Source organism: Schistocerca serialis, chromosome 1 (genome assembly GCF_023864345.2).
Source record: "Schistocerca serialis cubense isolate TAMUIC-IGC-003099 chromosome 1, iqSchSeri2.2, whole genome shotgun sequence".
NCBI classification, from domain to species: domain Eukaryota; kingdom Metazoa; phylum Arthropoda; class Insecta; order Orthoptera; family Acrididae; genus Schistocerca; species Schistocerca serialis.
Window position 1 is genome coordinate 249,538,315 of NC_064638.1, and position 25,586 is coordinate 249,563,900.

The following is a 25,586-nucleotide window of genomic DNA, read 5'->3' on the forward strand; positions in this document are numbered from 1 at the left end:
TGAAACCGAGATCATAGTACGAACATAAGGTACAGCATTAATAGTATGTTGTTTGACACAGTCACGTCGATTAAATACACTACTGGCCATCAAAAATTGCTACACCAAGAAGAAATAAAGATGATAAACGGGTATTCATCGGACAAATATATTATACTAGAACTGACATGTGATTACATTTTCACGCAATTTGGCTCCATAGATCCTGAGAAATCGGTACCGAGAAAAACCACCTCTGGCCGTAATAACGGCCTTGATACGCCTGAGCATTGAGTCAAACAGAGCTTGCATTGCGTGTGCAGGTACAGCTGCCCATGCAGCTTCAACACGATACCACAGTTCATCAAGAGTAGTGACTGGCGTATTGTGACGGGCCAGTTGCTCGGCCACCAGACGTTTTCAGTTGGTGAGGGATCTGGAGAATGTGTTGGCCAGAGCAGCAGTCCAACATTTTCTGTATCCAAAAGGCCCGTACAGGACCTGCAACATGCGTTCGTGCATTACCCTGCTGAAATGTAGGGTTTCGCAGGGATCGAATGAAGGGTAGAGCCACGGGTCGTAACTCATCTGAAATGTAACGTCCACTGTTCAAAGTGCCGTCAGTGCGAACAAGAGGTGACAGAGACGTGTAACCAATGGCACCCCATACCATCACACCGGGTGATACGCCAGTATGGCGATGACGAATACACGCTTCCAATGTGCGTTCACCGCGATGTCACCAAACACTGATGAGCCCATCATGATGCTGTAAACAGAACCTGGATTCATCCGAAAAAATGACGTTTTGCCATTAGTGCACCGAGGTTCGTCGTCGAGTACACCACCGCAGGCGCTCCTGTCTGTGATGCAGCGTCAAGGGTAACCGCAGCCATGGTCTCCGAGCTGATAGTCAATGCTGCTGCAAACGTCGTCGAACTGTTCGTGCAGATGATTGTTGTTTTGCAAACGTCCCCATCTGTTGACTGAGGGATCGGAATGTGGCTGCACGATCCGTTACAGCCATGCGGATAAGATGTCTGTCATCTCGACTGCTAGTGATACTAGGTGATACGTTGGGATCCATCACGGCGTTCCGTATTACCCTCCTGAACCCATCGATTCCGTATTCTGCTAACAGTCATTGGATCTCGACCAACGCGAACAGCAATTTCGCGATACGATAAATCACAATCTCGATAGGCTACAATCCGACCTTTGTCAAAATCGCAAACGTGATGGTATACATTTATCCTCCTTACACGAGGAATCACAACAACGTTTCACCAGGCAACGCCGGTGAACTGCTGTTTGTGTATGAGAAATCGGTTGGTAGCTTCCCTCACGTCAGCACGTTTGTAAGTAGGCTGTTTATGTTTTCTCTATGTAAGTAGGCTGTTTATGTTTTCTTATTGGCAACGTTACGTAGCGCTCAATATGAAAATCACTGGCTGTGCTGTGTGCAGTCTGTCGCTAGTTTGCATTGTTGTCTGCCATTGTAGTGTTGGGCAGCGGCAGCTGGATGTGAACAGCGCGTAGCGTTGCGCAGTTGGAGGTGAGCCGCCAGCAGTGGTGGATGTGTGGAGAGAGATGGCGGAGTTTTGTAATTTTTCATGAACTGGTATATTTATATGTGATGATATTAAGGTAAATACATTGTTTGTTCTCTATTAATATCTTTCATTTGCTAACTATCCCTATCAGTAGTTAGTGCCTTCAGTAGTTTGAATCTTTTATTTAGCTGGTAGTAGTGGCGCTCGCTGTATTGCAGTAGCTTGAGCAGCGAAGATTTTTGTGAGGTAAGTGATATGTAAAAGGTATAGTTTAATGCTAGTAAGGGCCATTCTTTAGTAGGGAATTTTGAAAGTCAGATTGCGTTGCGCTAAAAATATTGTGTGTCAGGTTAAGCACAGTCCTGTATAATTGTTCAAAGGGGACGTTTCATATGGCGACCCTTAGCCTAGGATACCTCACTGGAATCTTCTGATTTTTTCTTGTAGTTTGTGTATTTAGTGTAGCTTTTGTTTATTGCTAGCGCGTAATTGTAGAGAGAATCTCCTTTGTAGTTGTAGTTTTCATTGTTGTAGAGTAAAACAGTTGTGGCATGCATGTAGATTTGCACCAAGTATTTCGCAATTGCAATTAACTAGACATTATTTCCATTGCTACGTTATTTTATTTTGCTCTTCAAATTGTGTTTTTCTGTGTTGTCGTGTGAAATACTGTGACAATAATGGCGTGCGAAAAACGTAATACTAGGCTCCAAAGTAAACTGAGAAATGACAGTGAAGACGAAGGCAGTGTGTTAGCGCCGCAGAGTAATGAATTAACTGATGTTCAAAGTAGTAATTTGGTAATCGTGCATAGGGAAATGGAGCGGGCGGCAAACAATGGCACGGTCAGTGAAACAATTAGTGAAGAGGGAAGCATTATCGATCGATCGGTCGGCAACAGCTCGCCTCAGGAATCCGAAATGACAGGACACAATTTCGCAAATACTGTAGATTCAGGTTTTGGGTCATCACCGTTTTCTCAAATAAGTCAAGACACATTTTCTGCTTGTCAAAATGTGAATGTTGTCGGTGCAAATGCACTGCCGAAAAGTGTAGAGAAACAGATTCCAGACACTAATACATTATTATTGCAATTAATGCAACAAATGGAACAAAATCAGAGACAAACACAGCAAAAGCTTGAAAAGTTAGACACAATGGAACAAAATCAGAGACAAACACAGCAAAAGCTTCAAAAGTTAGACACAATGGAACAAAATCAGAGACAAACACAGCAAAAGCTTCAAAAGTTAGACTCATTGGAGCAAACTCTTGAACGAACACGTGAGGATTTAACTGCTGAGTTACATCACATTGAATCGAAATGTCAAAAAGTCTGTAACGACGTAAAAACACAAATTTGTGAGCATTTCCAACCTATTTTTTTGCGTCATGAAAATGCATTACAGAATCACGAAGCAGCCATAAAAGAACTGCAAACTATTGTTCATGAAAATCACAACACCTTGCAAGCTAAAATTGACGCAGTTGCATCTACCGATTCGGTTACGCAACTTGCAAAAAGTCAAGAAAACTTAAAAGACACAGTAGACACGATTGCAACACAAATGGACACTCTGAAACTTGGTTCAGAAAAACATACAGAGGAAATGATTTCACTATCGGATAAAGTAGCCGAACTTTCAGATCAGTTCACTAACTTATCTACAAAGGTAGATGATGATCTGAATGACACAACACCTGTAGCCTTCACTGACACAGAAGAGTATGAACAAATTAGAAAATTCAAACAAAATCAAAATCAACTCAATACACAGTACAAAAGAGAAATCCGGGAAGTGCAAGATCAGTTGGCACAAGTAGTACAAGAACTACGTATTTCAGAGGACACTCGCGCCCCAATACGGGAAGAGGGACATACAAATACGGAACAGACACAAAATAACACAGGGCATTTCGGAAGTAATGAAAGAAATTGGGAATGTGCACCGAATTTTGAGAGGGAACGGCCGACACGACCTAACAATGACCGATATGCGACTCGCCGACATGATGATTTTGACTATAAGCTGTTCATTACTACACGTAAATTCAAAACATTTAAGAATTCTGGCAACGACATTCATCCACAAGCATGGCTCCATCAATTCTCTCATTGTTTTCCTCCCAACTGGTCGTTGGAACACAGATTAGAATTTATGTGTGGCTACTTAGAGAATGAACCAGCTGTAAGAATGCGATCGGTAATTCACGATTGCCACAGTGAAGGAGAGTTTTACCATGCCTTCCTCTTAGCATATTGGTCTCAAGCCACACAAGACCGTGTAAAACATAGCATCATAATGATGAAACGTTTCGAACAATCTGAATTTTCCAGTCTTATGAAATATTTTGAAGACATGTTGCATAAGAATCAGTATCTTTCAAACCCATACAGCCCCTCAGAACTCATCCGCATTTGCTTAATCAAACTGCCTGAACATTTACGACATATTATTTTAGCAGGACGTTGCAAAGATGACATTGAAGCATTTCAGGGTCTGTTACAAGAATTGGAAATTGACACTGACAATCGGGGAACGCGGAAACAGGAGCACAACAATTACAGGTCACATCTGTCACAATTCCACGATGAAAGAAATAATAACTGGACACGACAAGGCTATTCTCACAACACAAATCGTGACCAAAATAGACACCACCCGTATGACAACCGTTGGCAGAGTAGTAATAACTACAGGGAAAGATCACCTCTCCGTGGTAGTGACTATCACAGAGACAATAAGAGAAACAGACAATATGGGAACCAAAATAAATACTATCAAGGGAGACAGAATAACTTTAGACGCAACGGACCAGCGCGCAGTTGCGATTCAGGGAGAAATTCTCCACCATGTGACCGACAGGAAAGAAACTATGGAATCTACCGACATGACGACAGACGATATGATCGTAACGACAGACCTGAACTGCATCAGAACTGGAGGGATTCAAACAGAGCAGGGCCCTCTCGTCACGGTGAATTTGTAGAAGTTAGGTCTCCAAATCCCAATAACGACGCGCGCCAACAAAGAAACAGACAATGACTCACACCGCAGGCAGCCGCGTGCGCCCGCTGGCTCAGGGAAAAATAACATTGACGCTAACCTTGAGCAAAATTCCAGTATTCTTTACCGACGTATACCACATGATAATTGCGTTAAAGTTGAAACTCTGCGTGCTAGGAAGAGTAAAGGGCTACACCACATTTCACATGTAAAACCATTTATTGGGAGATAATCTGCTTTTTAACTTTGTCTTTGCCATAAAACGTTTCGCTTCACATTTCTAGTATGCTTTGTCAGATTTAGAATCTGTTAACATGTAACAATGTTTGAAGTGAAATATCCAGTCAAGAACCAAGAGAACTTATTGAAACAGAAATGACGAATGCATTGTTATAGTGAACAGATGTCACAGTGTTATTGTGTGTGTACATTCTTGCTTGTTTGTTGCACGATTACGTAACGACTATAAGGCTTACATACTTAGGACACATACTGGTACTGCTAATGAGATTTTAATGCAACATTTTGGTTTATTTGAAAATACGTTCTGAATTTAAAGTGCTTTCTGAGAGATACCAGATGACACAGAGGTTAGTTTATGTAACAGCTACACGATTTTTATCACGACGCTACTAAGGAGTGACAATTTACAATGTTGCTTTTGCGGTGTATCTGTTTTATATCTGCACAGTTTTCTGAATTCTTCTGGAAATCAAAACATGTTTTATTAGTAACTTTTATGGTATAGCTACAAGGAGACAGCCTTTTCTGTAGCACAACAATACGTTACAGCACAGTACTTTCTTCATCACGGCAATAAGCGTAATAGGTATGATATCTATACGCAAAGCATTTCACTTTTGTTTATCATGAGGTAAGTACATTGGCTTCTGCAGAACTTAGCTTTCGGAGGACGATAACTACGACACTTCCACACAGATTATGTTGCAACAAGACGCACATTTAGCGCTACAGTACACGTATTTGAGTGATTAATCTTATACTTAAAACACTTATTTTCAAAGATTTTTTAATTACAAAGAAAGTTTTCCGTGATACATTTCATTCCATTGCTGTAATTTGTAACACCTGAGGGTATAATTACATTAATCCTCAGGGGGGTACACGCTTACTTTGTGTACCATGTGTTTGGCAAGCACAAGGAACCCTAGCTAATATGGTATTTGCTTATACAACTTTACACATCGGTACCATATTTCTCTAACACACAAATTACACAGCTATCTGATCATTTAACTGAGAGAGACAAACATTTATTTTTACTATATCAGTGACAGATGTTTACGTAATTACACAGTTGGATAACTTCACACTTATGAAACTGTATTTTGTCTGTACTTTGTAAACTATTCATATTTTTTCGGAATCACTGTGATACTATGAGAGCTTTGAATGATGTATTTGGTATGAGATCATGATTTTTAAAGTACGTTTGAGGCAGCTGGCACTTTTGACATGAGCAGAGAATTTTTTTAGGTTTTGATATTATTGCAGAAAGCTACGACGTTTTTGAGATTTGACTGAGGTGTTATGATGTTATTATTACGACGACGATGTGTATTATGCTGTTGAGGTATGTTTATGATCAATAAGATGATGATACCGTATATGAGGAATTTGATTATGCTACATGTTTCTCAGGATGAAATATTGAAGAAGTGTCGACGAATATGTATATGTATAATAAGGTAAGGAATAATGAATAGTGGTTAGGGACTCTGATTTATGAAAAGGATGTTGGAAACCAAGAAACGTACTTTAAGAGTTATGAAATGTGTGTGTATATTCGTGAATGTATTACAATGCAGACGAAAATTTTTTTGGACACTGTTATATCTATAGCATTTTGTTTCTACAGATTTGCAACGCTAATTCTTGACCTGTGAAATATTTCTATGTGAGACGGTAGCAGAAACTGCTGTCGTAAATATTTCCGTACGAAAGTTAAGTGACCACCTGCACATAATGCGTCGTGGGCACCCAGGTGTGTCAGACACCTGGAGAACAAGCCATTAGTGTGAGTGCCTCGTCAGAAGAACAGGTAAAAAAAAAACAGAAAGGGAAGGCCATTGTCCGCGCTACTGACATCTCCTTGTTGAAAGCATACTGTGGAGCTCGTAATTTATGATATTTTACTGAAATGCCTAATGAAACGATGAGAAACATTTCACAGCTATTGTCTTGCTAGTTAAGAAAAATGCCAGATGGCTTGCTTTATGTATTTATTTACACATTTTGTTTAATATCAAGTTTCTAGCTGCACTGCAGCATTGGTTAAAATAAAATTTAATATATGTACTAATATAGTTATTTTATGCCTACAGATCCAGTCAATAAGAAATTTATGATCTACTTACAAGAAAACGAGGGCACATAAATAGACATTTCCCTTCACAGGAATTGCATAAATAATTTCTTTACCATTTGGTAACTTATCTGCTAGTGTAAGTTCTCGTGATGCATCACTCTAATGTTAAGATGTGACATAGGTATTAGACATGGCCATTTTAGTGTAATATTTTTTCTGCTTGCGCTATGTCATGTTTAGGTATAAGTTGCTGCTGTTTGCCAGGTATAGTGTTATTGAATTTGACTTTTGCTCATTTATGCTGCTAGCTTTGCCAATTTGCATTTTTTTGCATTGCTGTTTGTGTTGATTTGTTATGTGATGCTGCATTGCCTCGTCCCTTAGTTTAGCATCTGAGCTCAGTAGATTTAAGTTAGCTTAAGAGGGGGTAGACTATATGAGAAACTGACTATGGAGAATAGGTAAAGAATGCATTGCGAAGTTATATAAAAAGGATTTGGGCCCAAATGAGTATTGTACAATCAGAAATAATTATTTTGAAAGAAATATGAACGGAATACAGAAAGCATGCTTGGATAAGATTTTTTGGTGGAAGCAAAGGTTGAAATAAGACGAAAGATCTATAGAATGAAGTTTTGGGTTGGACTGCAGTACCAAATGTTACACTCAAAACGAACCCTGTCCTTTCCTATTGGTGTTATCCCGTTACGTGTTTGTGTACCCTTGTGTATTTGTTTTCTTCCTGTCTCTGTGCAGTTTCATAGAATTTTTTTTTCTTTTAATATTAAGCTACATTCACTATGATGAGGAATACTGTTATCCTCAAATATAAGTTGCATTAATAATATGTTATTTTCTTTGTAAAGTTGTTTACAATTCTGTTCTGTTTCAATGTTCATGTGTGAAATTAATGTTTCGAAAACTATTCTCATTATTTTATGTATGTACTTATGTCACACTTTTTGTAACACTGATGTATATGTTTATTTCTATTCTTTTGTAACGCCTGTTTTACTACAAATGTTATCTATATTATTATGTTTTTAATGATGTATTTTGTACCTTTGTAATTGTATTCTTATGTTATAAAATTGTAATTGTCACCTGTTCATGATATTATTAACTTGTTAGTTACGTTTCACTGCACACGTTTCTGTTGGTCATAGTATATGGACAATATGTGAGAAGTAGGGACTGATAGTGTTTGCATGTGTGTTAATGATTCAGCAAGGGACTGGATAACAGCATTGCTCGTTCTAAGGACAATTCCAAAAACTTTGTGAGTGCACAAGTGGTGGTTTATGGACTTGCTATATTCTCTGCAAGACTCTTTGATGGTGAATGTGCACCTGCACAATCGCAACAGATGGCTGCTGGCCATCTCTACAAGGACTACAGTGGGTCTGCACCTCTGGTGGCCCACCAATACCATTATCTCTGCAAGGACTACAGTGGGTCTGCATCTATGATGACCCACCAACGCCATTATTTCTACAAGGACTGCAGTGGGTCTGCACCTCTGGTGGCCCACCAACACCGTAATCTCTACCAGGACTACAGTGGGTCTGCTATGTGATGACCTACCAATATTCTTCAAAACGTCGAATGACTCTGTTGTGGGTTTGCTCCATTGTGGCCCATTACCTGTCAGCATGTCGAGAGTCAGCACTGTCTTTCCGTTGGAAGGACAACACTACTTCTTCAAGACTGCATGGAAATCCACTACTTCTGTGTGCAATTTCTTTTGCTAATGAGACTTTGTGAAAAAAAAACCTGTGATTACCGTAATGAACAATGTGGACTGTCTTTATGGATTGTGAGAAATTTTGATCTTTTGACCAACATAATATTAATAAGTGTGTGCATTTTATATCTTTGTTACTGTAATTGTGAAAAATTTTTGTCAAATCTGTATTGGCCAGTGCCCAACACCATTTGCAAAAATTTTTGTGGGGAGCATGGGGGCTATGTAAGTAGGCTGTTTATGTTTTCTCTATGTAAGTAGGCTGTTTATGTTTTCTTATTGGCAACGTTACGTAGCGCTCAATATGAAAATCACTGGCTGTGCTGTGTGCAGTCTGTCGCTAGTTTGCATTGTTGTCTGCCATTGTAGTGTTGGGCAGCGGCAGCTGGATGTGAACAGCGCGTAGCGTTGCGCAGTTGGAGGTGAGCCGCCAGCAGTGGTGGATGTGTGGAGAGAGATGGCGGAGTTTTGTAATTTTTCATGAACTGGTATATTTATATGTGATGATATTAAGGTAAATACATTGTTTGTTCTCTATTAATATCTTTCATTTGCTAACTATCCCTATCAGTAGTTAGTGCCTTCAGTAGTTTGAATCTTTTATTTAGCTGGTAGTAGTGGCGCTCGCTGTATTGCAGTAGCTTGAGCAGCGAAGATTTTTGTGAGGTAAGTGATATGTAAAAGGTATAGTTTAATGCTAGTAAGGGCCATTCTTTAGTAGGGAATTTTGAAAGTCAGATTGCGTTGCGCTAAAAATATTGTGTGTCAGGTTAAGCACAGTCCTGTATAATTGTTCAAAGGGGACGTTTCACGTTGTAGGTGTCGCCTTCGGCGCCAACCTTGTGTGAATGCTCTGAAAAGTTTATCATTTCATATCACAGCTTCTTTTTCCTGTCGGTTAAATTTCGCGTCTGCAGCACGTCATGTTAGTGGTGTAGCAATTTTAATGTCCAGTAGTGTATCTAGGGGCAACGCTGCAAAGCTATGCGAAATTGAACTAGTACTATAGGGCAGTTTTAGGGAAGGTGAATGGCGATTTTTGTGTATTGGGTGAATTTTAGGAAAGCGTAGCTTATCTACAGAGTCCGCCAGAAATACGTGTACACTCTTCGTCAGGCTGTATCGAGATATGATATTGTTGTTCGATTTGAGTTACGAGTGTGTTGTAGTATGGTCTTTGGCTCAACAGATGTGGGATGTTAGTGCTTTCATCTCGGTGTTGAGAAAACAAGTTGGCTCGAGCACGCGTGAAACTCGAGCAAATGTATTGTGTAGTGATTTTCAAGTTTGGCAATGCCGTTGAAGTGCAACGGCTGTGTAGGCGGGAGGTTGAATCAGAACTGCCAACCCGTCTAACAATTAAACGCATCAATCACAAGTTTTAATTGCATGGAACGATTTGTGATATTCACAAAGGAAGGCGAGGAAGACAGCGTCTGCTCTCGAGTTGGAAACGTTTGTTAATTCTCCACAACAGAAATCTGCTACGCAGTGTGCACGTGAAGTGGGGCTTAGCAGTACAAGTGTTGAAGAATTCTGAAAGCTGCAGAGTGGAAAGTTTGCATTCCACGATTAGTGCACGAGATTAATGATGACGATCCTGATCGCCGAACGCAATATTTCGAATTGTATCAACAAATGATAACTGATGACGAACAATTTGTGACAAAACACAATTTAAACTCAACGCAACCATGAATCGGCATAACAGTGTGCACTGGGCACAGGAAAATCAGCATGTTTATACGGATAAAAAAAAAAAGGTTCAAATGGCTCCGAGCACTAGGGGACTTGACACCTGAGGTCATCAGTTCCCTAGACTTATAACTATTAGAACTACTTAAACCTAACTAACCTAAGGACAGCACACACATCCACGTCCGAGGCAGGATTCGAACTTCCGACCGTAACAGCAGTGCGGTTCCGGATTCAAGCGCCTAGAACCGATCGGCCACGACGGCTGGATGTTTATATGGATAAAGCGGTCAATCTGCCAGGGGTTCATGTGTGGTGTGGACTGTCCTCTAGGGGCTTAGTAGGACCAATTTTCTTTGATGCTGCTGTCACAGGAGAAGTGTACCTGGAAATGTTACGCACATCAGTTTTGCCAGGTATACGTGTGCTTTATAGAGCTGATGAAGAGGTCTACTACCAACAGGACGGAGTGCCTCCACACTGCCACCTAGCCGTGCGAGCTTTCCTGGATGACAATTTGCTGGGGCATTGGATTGGACGGAGAGGGCCCATTGAGTTCCCTCCACAGTCGCCAGATTTGACACCTGTTGACTTTTACTTGTGGCGAACTGTGAAAAATAACGTCTATCGACGTAAGCCACGCATGCTGGAGGAAGTTCGCCAGGAGATTACAGCGACATGTCCACCGATATCCACTAAAACATTGACTGACGTAGTTGCGGCGACCTCTCGTCGTTCTGTTATTTGTATAGCCGCCAATGGTGAACATTTTCAACTTTTAAAGCAATCGTATGCTAAGCTGATGGTGATCAATTATTAAATGTAAAATAAACACATAAGTAATGCTTTTCGTTCATTAAAGTGTGTATACATTTTTCTGGTGGACTCTGCATAAAGTGCAAACCATTCGTGAATAATTGTCGAGTGTTTAGGATTCCCACCATGTCGGATTAAAGGAATACATCGAAGCATTTCAGAAGCGGGCTGCTACAATTGTTACCGGTATGTGCGATCAATACGCGAGTAATAAAGAGATGCTTCATGAACTCAAATGGGAATACTTGAGGGGAAGACGGCGTTCTTTTCGCGAAAAACGACTGAGAAAGTTTAGATAAGCGGCATTTGAAGCCGATTGCCGAACTAGTCTAAAGGAACCAACGTGCATTTCGCGTAATGACCACGAAGAAATTAGGGCTGCAACGGAGGTATATAGTCAGTCTCTTTTTCTCACTCTATGTGCGAATGTAACAGGAGAGTAAATGACTAATTTTGGAACAATTTAGCCCCCGCCATGCACCTTAGGGTGGCATGGGAAATATTTACGTAGATGCAGAAGTAGAAGATGTCAGCATGCATACAAATACTATTTTTTTGTTTACAGTGCCAGCTTACCCTACGTGGCTGCAAAAACAAGGGGGAAAATGGCGAAGGAACAAGAGTATCTGTAGATGGCCGTCGCTTTGGACTTAGGAAAGATAAAAGCAGAGGGGAGAGAGGGAGAGAGAGAGTACGGGGGGGGGGGGAGGGAGGGAGAGAGAGAGAGAGAGAGAGAGAGAGAGAGAGAGAGAGACAGGCAAGGTCAGACATGTTCAATATCGCCTACCACTGCAATGGAGGTGACACGCGAGGAACAATATACGACTATGAAATTCTGCTTTCGTCTCAACAGATCTTCAGCTGAGGCCTATACAATATTACAGGAGGCGTATGGAGAGTCTGTTCTGGTCTATAGCACAGCTAGAAGATGATTTAAAATGTTTAAAGAGGGGAGACAATCAATTTCAAAGGAAGGTGGACCCGGTGCTCCAGTTACTGCTCTTACGGAAGAAAACATCAGCACTGCGAAACTTATCAACACTGCTGCTGTCATTGTGAGAGAGAATCGACGAATTACCTTGAGATCACTTTCTGAAATACTGAACATTTTATTGGGTACCACCCACACGTTGGTGACAGAAAAATTACACTTGACTCGTGTTTGTGCGCAATGGATTCCCGAGCAAAAGGACACCCGCGTGGAGGTCTGCATGCAGTTAAAGTTGATGTTAGAGGAAGATCCGGAGTTTCTTTCAAATGTAATCTCTGCTGATGAAACTTGGCTCTATAATTTTGATCCTGAGAGCAAACAGCAAAGCTCAGTGTGGAAATCTAGTTCATCACCAACCCCCAAAAAGCAGAAGTGGTTGCTTCTGCTGGGAAAGTTATGATCATCTTATTCTTTGATATTCATGGAATGTTTTATAAGCATGTTGTACCTGCACACACACACCAGTAACTGGACAATACTATAGGGATGTCCTGAAAACATTGCAAGTCCACAACAGGCGCGAAAGACCACATTTCCGTGAAGCTGGATGCTGCACCACGACAATGCGCGGCCGCATATTGCTAATGCTGTTGCTGAATATCCTGCAAAAATCAACGTGAAGTGCATCCGTCACCCTGCCTATAATCCGGATTTAGCCCCATGGGACTTTTTTCTATTCCTCTAACATGAAGAAACGTCTTCATGGGAGGCATTACCAATAATCAGAAGAAGGCTGTGGAAGCGATTTTGAAGGACCTCTCAAAAAATATATTTGAAGACTGGCAGAAACGCTAGGACAAGTGCATCGCATTCATGGGAGACTACTTCGAGGAGGACTATCAAAATTATAAGGATTAGTAAAGGTATGTTTAAAAAAAAATTATGATCATTCTTTATTGTACAGCCTTCGTAATTATATTTGCCCATAAATAGCATAAGTGGCGTTCTGGTAATTAAACTAGACCGTAGTGCTAAAGTAGTGAGGCCAGCTACAAATGATGATTTTGCTACATCAAGTGCAACTGGTAAAGCTTCCTTGGATGTGTAGCTAGGAATAATACAACAGGTGTACCGAGCGAGGTGGCGCAGTGGTTAGACACTGGACTCGCATTCGGGAGGACGACGGTTCAATCCCGCGTCTGGCCATCCTGATTTAGGTTTTCCGTGATTTCCCTAAATCACTCCAGGCAAATGCTGGGATGGTTCTTCTGAAAGGGCACGGCCGACTTCCTTCCCTAATCCGATGAGACCGATGACCACGCTGTCTGGTCTCCTTCCCCAAACCAACCAACCAACAAAAGGTGTAAGCAGAACAATACAAATTTTAAGAACATTGTGCATGACCTAGATTAACTTATATATAAATTCTGTTTATTCCTCACACAAAAAATGCATAGTGGTACGAAAAATGCTAGCGCTATGAAGTGCTAGCTTTCAATATGCAGTTTATTATATAACCTGTAGTACGTAACTTATAGTTACAAATAAGTCGTTCTTGCAGCAGTAGCTAGCACGACAAGCCACTAGAAGGGGTAGGGCGACGCCAGAAACATAAGAGCTGCGCTCAGTGGTGGGACATTTTGGCAGACAGCTTATTTCAGAGGTAAGAGTGGTGGCAGCAGGGAGCCCTCGCGACCATTCATGCTGTGGTGAGCTCTTGTCGTCAGCGAGTCTGAGAGAGCCGTTTGAGGGTGACATACGTTACTCATGGATCTAGTCTGTTCTGAGATCTTGACACTGGCTTGCAATGCTGCCGTAACTAACATATATCTGGCATAACAATGGACCAGAAGTTTAAACTTTAGTACTTCACTGTGGTCTTCATCAATGTATTTTCTCAGATTAACCTCCCCACATTCAGACTAGTTTCCAGTGGCGACTCCGGACACAGTAGCTCACCCTGGTAGGCTTCTACTTCGGCGGGTGCATAGCCACCTCCTAGACCTCGAAGCAGAGCAGAAGGTCCACGTGGGACTGTACAGTCCTAGGAATCTACCTGGGTTAAACAGTGAAATCACGTTTAACAGGTCGCTAAGGAATCGTGAGCAGTATTAGAAGCAAGGAAGCCAGAACCATAGTAAGGTGGCGTGGTCTCCTGACCCTCATTTCTTACATATTCCGTCCTCACAATCGTATTCTGCACATCAAGACGCTTCATTCGAACCCAAACTCGATAAGGTAGAGTCAATTTTGTATGAATTCAAGTAAGCGATATGCAAATCTAATAAGTAAATCGCAAGTGCACAATGAGGTTAAAAAAGTCGAGGCTGGTGTACGCAACATGACGGCCACAGGAATTTTCGTTCTAAAGAGCCAACCAACCCGCTGGGAGGCCCATCCCTTCAGAGGGGTGAGTCAACACACCTACTTTGGCCGGAACGACAGCCCAGAGAAAGGACAGCTTTTACCAGAACGAAGGGATAATGACCCCCGAGTTTGACTTAAAAGCACATTCCGCTACATTATGTGAGAGTGCCCAGAAGATGCATTTTTTGCGGGACCAACTGTGTAGTTATGGAGTTCTCACAGAAGGACAGTATACACCTAATGGAGATGCTACGTACATCTGCCTTGGTCGATGAAACGTCATTGTCCCGTTTAAAAGAGCAACGCTGATTGACGGAATATTTCTGACGCAAAGAGCCAGAGGAGTGAGGAAAGACAGCGAATGATATACCCTTGCAATTTTGTCGCTCTTGGAGCGGGAACACGTAATGAGAGTGAGTGCGCTCGTACATGTATGCAAAGAGCGAAGAACAAAGTCTCTCAACAGTACTTTACTGGGAGAGCACCTCTGTCATTAGCGAATCGGAGTGATACTCTATATTGAGTCGCTGTTCACTGTGATGGCCGCTACACTTATTGTGCGGTGTGGACCAGTTATCTGACCAGTGTGCCACGCCAATAGTTAGACTAGGGGTGGATAGGAGTCCTTGACTTCATCAAGGGGTAGGGAGAGTTCGATTGGCGAAGGTCAATCCAGACAGAAAGAGATAGTTGTGTTATTTGTCAGCAGCGAGCGATGCAGGCACTAGTCGTTGCAGCTCACGGTATTGTGCGCTACAGCGTATGCCAGCTCCATCTGTCCTCTACAACAATACACTCCATTACATTTCTCACGTGACAGCCTTGACTGTACCTACAAAAGTTATTCAAGTTGTGTAGGCGCGGCTCTCAGCCATTCTGGCGAGTAATTAATATTCTTAAAGAAAAGGGAGAAAAGAACCTTTGCATACTTTGTGAAATAATAGTATTCCTATCCATAACAGGCAATCTACTGTTCCGAAAAGAGCCCAGAAATTTATTAATTTATAAGAAAAAGTTTCACCTGATTTCTCAAAATTTTTTTGCAATAAATAATATTTTTCGTTCGTTTAATGTTTTTTCTTACACTAACTAGCAATTCTCCAGTGCCCGAGTATTCCACTAGTTACATAAGAATACAGAATATTTTTGTGTCTTTTCCTGACAACGGATGACTCCAGAAGATATAAGTGTGAGGTGCAAATTGTTTCTTGCAGGAGCCAAAGGATACTTGTTGGATCAATCCATTGCGCAACTTGACAAAATAAAACCCACACACTCACAGACCATCGTCACTTGACAACCAAACAACTATTGAAGTTAGTTTGTAGAGCCTATGAGTCTGGAGACATACTATCAAAATTTCAGATAAATATCATCCTTGAAATTGCGAAAATAAAAAAGGCAGATAAGAAGTATCGATACAATCAGCTTTTAAAGTTATGCATCCACATTCCTGACCAGAATAACAGACAAGAGATTGGAAAAGTAGTTGAGGATCTGTTAGATGCAGGTAAAGGGGGTCGCAGCGATTGCAAACAGAAGAAAAATCAACACAGAATAAGATTTGTCGACACAGAAAAAAGTTTTTGCAATGTAAGCTGGGGCAAAATATTAGTAATTCTCAGTAGGAGAAGTGTAAGCTACAGGAAAAGACTGGTAGTATGCAACATGTACAAGAGCCAAGAGGGAAAAATAGAACTGGAAAACCAAGAACGAAGTACTTGGATTATGAAGGGTTGTAATTTCTTTCTTCTCCTCTTCGAGCTACAAATTAAAAAATAAATACAGAAGTTTCAGGAGACGAGCTGAAATTCGAGGTTTAAGGGCGTCAAAGATAAGAATTACTGATGGCATCTCAGTGTTCAGTGAAGGTCAAGACTATCAACCCAGTGTAAACCAAAGACAGTCTACAGTTTTGAAAAGTAGCAGAAAAGAGAAGGCGACAAACGTAACGTCAAGTTTCTAGACCACAGATTGACGTAACCGTATTCTGCTACTTTAGAAGCAAAGCAACGCTCGACGACCAATGCGATGAGGACATGAGAAGCAGTCGGCCAGAGACAGAGAGAGCATTCCATGTCAGTAAAAGTATCAGAGGTCTTCAGAAAGAAATGAGCTGATAAATGAAAGGTATCTCCGCAGAATGTAGACGGTAGAAAATGCGTAGAATTATGTATTTCTTTAAAACGAGAGATCTACCAAACAGTTACACTTTTATGAATTTTATTAAATGAGAAATTTAGAAGCTTTTTATCTCCAATATCAATGCTCTGTACAAGACGTGAAATTTGTCTTTGCAACGCATTTAGAAATCACGGGTATAACATCGCTAAAAGTAAAAGGAATTTCCTCAAAGTTTCAGCTGACTTTCGAACCGCAATTTCGTGAAATATTTCATGATTGTACAAGGTAGATCTCATAACGGACACAGAGTGCATAATGAATAAATTTTTTTACGTTATACCAGTGAGTTTAAAATAGATATCGAGGAGAGTTTTGACGTATTCGAAAGAGCGATGACAATGGAACTATCAAGCTTCAAAACCAGTCTATTACCAACTTTCTTTGTGTATTTACCTTCCCTAAACGAAGACTTTCGCAGTTGCGAAATCAATAGTCTGCCACCATGAGGAAATGCATCAACTAGAACAACACACATTTTTTATGCTGTAAAACGTAATTCTAGAAACTATAAACGAACAAAATGATATCGGGTCCCGAAAATTGGTGAAGTGACCGACCCAACGAAACCAAACCTCGTACATCTGAAAAAATTACGCATGATGCTCTAGAACGCTTAGAATCTTTGAAACAACAGACCCAGTGTTAAGGAGTGGATGGGAAACGCACGAGCGGCAAGTGGTCCGCCTTTTAAGTAACTCGGAGGAGGACTGAAATCGCGGGTCCTGGGTGACAATGTCGCCCGCCTCTGTCTAGAGAACACAATAAACTCTGGAGAGGTCTCTCATTTTCGCCTTCTTTTTATGTTGCCAGCGAAACCCTCCCTCACTGCTTTATACGTTAGCGAATCTTCCTCTGCACCATTTACGTCTGTGATACTACACATTGCCATAGCCGTCAAGTAAGAGCAACGGCGAGTTTCTTGGTACTCCAAATTTTTCCTTTCTATGCTTGCATATTTGTGCGTGAACCTTGGAGCTGAACTACGAATACGTTAAAGGATCTTTTTGGCAATGCACAAATAATAGCTGCAAGAAAACGGGAATAGTCGTTCTTGCGAAATCAGACTAACACATTTCAGGAAACGGGTAAATATACACTATGTGATCAAAAGTATCCGGACACCCCCAAAAACATACGTTTTTCATATTAGGTGCATTGTGCTGCCACCTACTGCCAGGTTCTCCATATTAGTGACCTCAGTAGTCATTAGACATCGTGAGAGAGCAGAGTGGGGCCTCAGCGGAACTCAACAGTTTCCGATGTCATATTGAAATGGAAACGTGAAAGGGCACGTACAGAACAAAAGCGTACAGGCCGACCTCGTCTATTGACTGACAGAGATCGCCGACAATTCAAGAGGGTCGTAATGTGTAATAGACAGACATCTATCCACACCATCACACAGGAATTCCGAACTGCATCAGGATACACTGCAAGTGTTACAACAGTTAGGCGGCAGGTGAGAAAACTTGGATTTCATTCTCGAGAGGCTGCTCGTAAGCCACACATCACGCTGGTAAATGCCAAACTTATAGTAAGGAGCGTAAACATTGGCCAATTGAACAGTGGAAAAATGTTGTGTGGAGGACGAGGACTGTCTACCGAGACAGTGTGGCAATCCAATGGCAGGTTGTGGGTATGGCGAATGCCCGATGAACGTCATCTGCCAGTGTGTGTAGTGCCAACAGTAAAATTCGAAGGCGGTAGTGTTATGGTGTGGTCGTATTTTTCATAGAAGGGGCTTACATGACTTGTTGTTTTGTGTGACACTATCACAGCACAGGCCTACATTGATGTTTTAAGTACCTTCTTGCTCTCCAATGTTGAAGAGCAACTCGGGGATGGCGATTGCATCTTTCAACACGATCGAGCACCTGATCATAATGCACGGCCTATGGCGGAGTGGTTACGTGACAATGATATCCCTATAATGGACTCACGTGCACAGAGTCGTGACCAGAATCCAACAGAACACGTTTGGGATGTTGTGGAATGCAGACTTCGTGCCCGGCATCACCGCCCGACATCGATACCTCTCCTCAGTGCAGCACTCCGTGAAGAATTGGCTGCCATTCCCCAAGAAACCTTCCACCATCTGATTGAACGTATGCATGCGGGAGTGGAAGCTGTCACCAAGGCTAAGGGTGGGTCAACACCATTCCGGCATTACCAATGGAGGACGCCACGAACTTGTAAGTCATTTTCAACCATGTGTCCGGATACTTGTGATCACATAGTGTATTTGAATTTATTCTTTTCTGCTTAGAGTTTTTCCGGAATATATGCTTTCTTAAATCAGTGGAGCTTCAGTAGATGGTAATATTAGTAAGTACTGGGTCACTATCACGCTTTGTGTGTTCAAAGTTAATTCTCCCCACTAATATAACTTCGGCGTCTTTTAACATTATGTCGATGACATACCATAAAATGACACTTTCCGGATCAAATCACTGACTTTAAGACTGGAGTGGAGAACTTGTATCAACTAGAAAGTATCCAGAATGAATTTGCACTCTGTATCGGAGTGTGCAGTGATTTCAATCTGCTACGAAGTTTCACATAGAAAGTACGTCATTCCCAACTACCTTGAGTGGTTAAATAAATTTTGAAGTGTTACGGGACGATTATTGTACCAGGAAAATGATAAATTAATGAGTAAATGTGGAAATATGGTTTTAGTTAAGTCAACTGAAAAAAGGAAGACAACCTTTGCGAGAACGAGACACTGAAGGTAGTAGACGAATTTTGGTATATACAGTAAAATAACTGATGATGACTGAAGAGGAGAAGATATAAAATGTTGACCGTCAACGGCAAGAAAAGCGTTTCTAAGGAAGAGAAATTTGTTAACAGCGAATATAAATTTAACTTCTCGGAAGTCTTTTCTGAAGTAATTTGTCTGGACTGTAGCCATGTATGGAAGTGAATTGTGTGTGAGAAACAGTTTAGACAAAAAATAGTATAGAAGGTCTTGAAATGTCGTGCTGTGGAAGAATGGTCACTATGAGATGATTAGATCGTGTGCCGGCCGGAGTGGCCGAGCGGTTCTAGGCGCTACAGTCTGGAACCGCGCGACAGCTACGGTCGCAGGTTCGAATCCTACCTCGGGCATGGGTGTGTGTGATGTCCCTAGGTTAGTTAGGTTTAGGTAGCTCTAAGTTCTAGGGGAGTGATGACCTCAGATGTTGAGTCTCATAGTGCTCAGAACCATTTTTGATTGGATAGTGTAAATAATGATAAGGTACTGAACAGAATTGGGAAGAAAAGAAATTTGTGGGACAACTTGACTAGAAGAAGGGATCGGTTGACAGGACACGTTTTACCACGTCAAGGGATCAACAATTTAGTATTGGAGCGAAGGGGGGAGGGTAAAACACATAGAGGGATACCAGGCCATGAATACAGTAAGCAGATTCAAAAGGATGTCGGTTGCAGTAGTTGTTCGGACAGGCTATCACAGGATAGAGTTGCATGGAGAGCTACATCAAGGCAATCTTTGGACTGAAGATCACAACAACAGCCTTCAAATGTAAAGAACGAAAGTCAGTATTTTTACTTACCAAGCCTAATAGGATACAAATTGTAGAGTATCTGAGTAGTCCGCATCGAATATTCAGAGAGAGAGGGAAGATGTGAAGCAAAAATGGGAAAAAAAAATCAAAAGCATCTTTCAATACGCCATAGAAAGTAAGTTCCGTGCGAGGTGTTTAGGGATGGGAAAACCATGTTAGAAAACTGCTATGTTAACAATGAGAGCATCTCAGATTCAAGATAAGTCAAAACCTAGGTGACAAAGAAAGTCTGAACAAAGCTAAAATCAGCGTCAGGAGGGCATGCTTCTTTCGCACATTATCCTCAGGATAATGCCTCTGTTCCCTGGTATGAGCAGTGAACAGAAGCGCGGGAGTGGGACACAGCCTTTCGTACCGCTTACTCATGAAACATTTGTGCATGCACTGGCTGCTTATCCCGGTTACCGCTGCCCAGAACTGAATAGCGGTTTCAGTTGCTACCGTGTGGCACGTATAACCGCAGCTAGAATCCGTGATATTTGACGGCGTACCCCATCCTCAAAATGTTACGCATAACAGTTTGGTGATGATTGTTTTGTCTGACAGGTTGTAATGGTTCTCGATACCAGTAATATCGTACTACTTTCCTGCGAAGTAACAGGCATATTTTTGTGACAATATTCACATTTGGTTTTATTAATGTATAGGTACTCCGATGTATCGATATATTACAGTGATATGTTTCTTGTGTGTATTCATTTCTGTAAGACTGTCATAATCATTGACTTACTTGTAACGGTTTTGGCGCGAATGCGCACAGAACAGTCTTTGTTTCACTTTGCAGAAGTTAAGTTGTTATTTCGCTTTGTAAAAGAACAGTCAGTTCTTGTGTTTGGTTAAAGTGTAAATTAAATATATGAAGATTGATACAAAACTGTTTTCTTGATGATGTGACAATTAAGAATAAGTATAAGTGAATTTACAAGAAGTTTAATAAAGATGTGGATCGTGAACACCAAGTCAAAAATTATTTCTACCATACCACTGTTCTCATCTGGGATTGTTTGATCATTAAGAATTTCCTGAAAAACGCATTTGTTAGGTCTTCAAATATTGCTAAAATACAGATCTGGACCTTCTAGCAGTCAAAGTGGAATCACCCTAGAATCAACAAGATGAGCCATAACAACTTCGAGGAAATCTACGTGGGAATCCATTGAAGATAAGTGCCAAAATTAACGACATTTTTACAGTGACTTCATTATTTCCATTCTGACGATACCATTCACAGCCAATAACTTTGTTGTTGCCCGATAAAGCGAACATATGCTGCGTGAGCAACATTATTAATGTGATTTCTAACCTACTTTGCAAGTGGTGGTATTGTTAGAAGGTTCAATCTTGACACTGTGACACGTGAAATTTAAAGCTCCTGCACAGTGCTGATGGTGGAGTGTCTGAAGGCTACGATCTGGACGTGTTCAAATATGCTGATAATGCTTCTGGGCGTGAGCTCAACATATGCATAGTTTCTTGAATTCAACTGTGCCTCAGTTTGCAAATACCCAAACTTCTGTCAGTGTAATGTGTACTCATCTGGTCCAGCAGCGTCGTTTTTGTCTTCTAACGACATTACTCCGTATTATGCTATGAGACCAAGACGTAGCTGTTGTTCGAATATATTGTTTATTACAATAGGTCTATTTCGGCACTACTGCCATCTTCAGGTTATCTGTGGAAACTACACAGTTTGGTACAATATTTCAATTTATGGAGTAGATAATTTAACGTATTACATTGTTGGTTGTGCACCTGAGGTTGACTTGATATCCATATGACATTGATGTCTCAGTTGCTGTCCCAATACTGTGTAAGTTTGCTCCTTTGATGTTGTTGGAGCAGGCGATACACTTTTGTTGGAGTAGTTATTTGCGAAAGTGTAGAATTATGAAAGTTTAATTCATAATGACATTACTTGATAGTAGCATTGACAGGTGAGTCAGCTATGTCATATGGTTACGAGCTGTTTGCTTCTATGGTATTCTGTAGATCGTATCTTTGTTCTTACCAGCTATATTATATTACTTACATGATTCTTGTTTGTACCCGTTTCATATCTAGGAACTATATCTCACAATTAACGCATTGCTAGAACATAGTAACATAAAATTCGCATACCAGATACGACACAACCTTCGTACACTACTGCACTGCCGGCCCATGTGACCGAGCGGTTCAAGGCGCTTCAGTCAGAAACCGCGCGACTGTTACGGCTGCAGGTTCGAATCCCGCCACGGGCATGGATGTGTGTAATAGCCTTAGGTTAGTTAGGTTTAAGTAGTTTTAAGTCCTAGGGGACTGATGACCTCAGATGTTAAGTCCCACAGTGCTCAGAGCCATATGAACCATTTGAACTACTGCAGTCAAGACAAACAAAACTAACCACATATACAAATACAGGCAGTTGTCAAATTCAATGTATGTGATGAATTCTATATAGGTCAGACAGGTCGGAATTCCAGTTCAAATGGTTCAAATGGCTCTGAGCACTATGGGACTTAACAGCTGTGGTCATCAGTCCCCTAGAACTTAGAACTACTTAAACCTAACTAACCTAAGGACATCACACACATCCATGCCCGAGGCAGGATTCGAACCTGCGACCGTAGCAGTCGTGCGGTTCCGGACTGCGCGCCTAGAACCGCGAGACGACCGCGGCCGGCGGAATTCCAGTATTCGATACTGAGAACACATTAGATATTAACCATAAATTTTCTTCCAGTAAATGAAGACAGAACGACGGCACACAGCGTAAGATAAAGTTCAAGATTTAACATATTGGACAAAAAGGGTTCAAATGGTTCAAATGGCTCTGAGCACTGTGGGACTTAACTTCTAAGGTCATCAGTCCCCTAGAACTTAGAACTACTTAAACCTAACTAACCTAGGGACATCACACACATCCATGCCCGAGGCAGGATTCGAACCTGCGACCGTAGCAGTCGTGCGGTTCCGGACTGCGCGCCTAGAACCGCGAGACGACCGCGGCCGGCGGAATTCCAGTATTCGATACTGAGAACACATTAGATATTAACCATAAATTTTCTTCCAGTAAATGAAGACAGAACGACGGCACACAGCGTAAGATAAAGTTCAAGATTTAACATATTGGACAAAAAGGGTTCAAATGGTTCAAATGGCTCTGAGCACTGTGGGACTTAACTTCTAAGGTCATCAGTCCCCTAGAACTTAGAACTACTTAAACCTAACTAACCTAGGGACATCACACACATCCATGCCCGAGGCAGGATTCGAACCTGCGACCGTAGCGGTCGCGCGGTTCCAGACTGTAGCGCCTAGAACCGCTCGGCCACTCCGACCGGCGGACAAAAAGGAATAGTTCGAAATATATAAAAAGAAATATAATTATCCTCAAGAAATTCTAAGTGAACAGATCAAGTTGAAACACAAACAATACATAGCACATTTCATTGAAATTATTCTTCCAAACACGACATGAGTAGAAAAATCGAAATCTACAAACATATCAGAGATGAGGTTACCAAGAGTGTGGTGTCACCGCCAGACACCACACTTGCTAGGTGGTAGTTTTAAATCGGCCGCGGTCCATTAGTACATGTCGGACCCGCGTGTCGCCACTGTGTGATCGCAGACCGAGCGCCACCACAAGGCAGGTCTCGATATACGGCCTAGCACTCGCCCAGTTGTACGGACGACGTAGCTAGCGATGCACACTGACGAAGCCTCGCTCCTTTGCCGAGCAGATAGTTAGAATAGCCTTCAGCTAAGTCAATGGCTACGACCTAGCAAGGCGCCATTAGTAACATTGCATGTATCTAAAGAGTCTCACTAGTATCGCCATAATCTCCAGATGTACCACAAAGATGGATTAAAGTTAAGTATTCCAGAAGCTACGTACTTTTCTTTATAGCATTCATTACGTATCCTGTTTCAGACCTCACGCAATCCTGCTTTAACTTAGGGCGTGCCTTTCGGCTTCCTCTCATGGTGTCTAGGCTGTCTTGTCTAGACACAACAAAGAGATCAAAAATAACCACAGGATAGCATGCGTTTAAGCGTAAAACAACATCGAGAAACTGTCATAAACCTCCTAAAATTCAACACCAATAGAAAAAAAGTAAAAACAAGGAAGATGAAACTACGTATGAGCGTAGAACCACATAAACACAAATTATACAAGCAGCATGACGTATCCGGTAAGAACAAAGATATGACCTACAGAATACCATAGAGGCAAACAGCCTGTAACCATATAACATCACCGACTCAGCTACCAATGCAACTGTAAGGTAACTTCATTATGAATTAAACTTTCGTAATTCAACCCTTCACAAATAACTGCTCCAGCGAAATATTAACACCTTCTATAACTCTACCAACATCAAATGAGCAAACTTCCACAGTAGTGTGACAGTAACTGAGACATCAGTGTCATATGGATATCGAGACCACCTCATGAAAGCAGCGAACAATATAATATGTTAAATTATCTACTTCAAAATTTTAAAGATTGTACTTTACTATGTGTGCTGGCACCAGCACAGCGGTCAGCAAAGAGGTAGCAAGAAGATCGATAGTAGGCGCTGAATCAAGCGCGCCTATCAGCAGAGAGGCCAAAGACAAACTCGCAAGCAACACGCCGCCAACTCCCTCTCGGTCGCAAGTACGAGGGTTGTCCAGAAAGTAAGTTCCGATCGGTTGCGAAATGGAAACCACAGTGTAAACCAGAAACTTTTTATTTGCAACAATTAGGTACACCTTCCACCTAGTTCTCTACATAGTCGCCGCTCCAACTTCGACTTTTGTCGTAGTGTTGTATCAACTTTCCAACATCACAGAAAGCCACCGCCTGTGCTTTCGGCCAGTTACCTGCACTGGTCTGCAGCTCGTTGTCTGTGGAAAAATTTTGTCTTCAAAGCCAGCGGTTCTTTTGAGCGGAGATGAGACTCAGGGGGAGCCAATTACGAACTGCATTGTGGGTGATCAAACACTTCTCATCGGAAACGCTGCAGGAGCGTCTTCATTGCCACTGCAGAGTGTGGCCGAGAATTGGCATGAAGAAGGAACTGAGCGACAGTTGTGTTATGTGGGCTGCATGTCGCAGGCGAAATCTCTAACCAGGACCTCATACTTGGCGGGAGACGCTATTCCCTACGCATCTTTACGTGCTCACTGTTCACTCAAAACTGAAAAGAGCGACGCGACACGATCGATGGGCATACTAGAGACACTGCCTAACACATCTGTGCAAAGCTTTAGCCGATTTTCCCAGTGGTTTTCATTTCGCGACCGATCGGAACTTACTTTCTGGACAACCCTCGTATTTAGGCCCCCGCCGCTGTCCAGACTACCTCAGTTACTAGCTTATTAGTTCAGCGTCTCAATCTCTCAGACTCAGTCTCAATAAATCGCAGTCGGTCAGTCTC

General features: G+C 41.7%; 1 protein-coding gene across 1 annotated transcript in view; it reads right to left on the minus strand.

The window, feature by feature from the left end:
• LOC126467134 (nitric oxide synthase, salivary gland) overlaps positions 1 to 25,586 on the minus strand; it is a 719,566-nt gene that overhangs the window by 418,279 nt on the left and 275,701 nt on the right. The gene's annotated exons all lie outside the window — the stretch shown is intronic.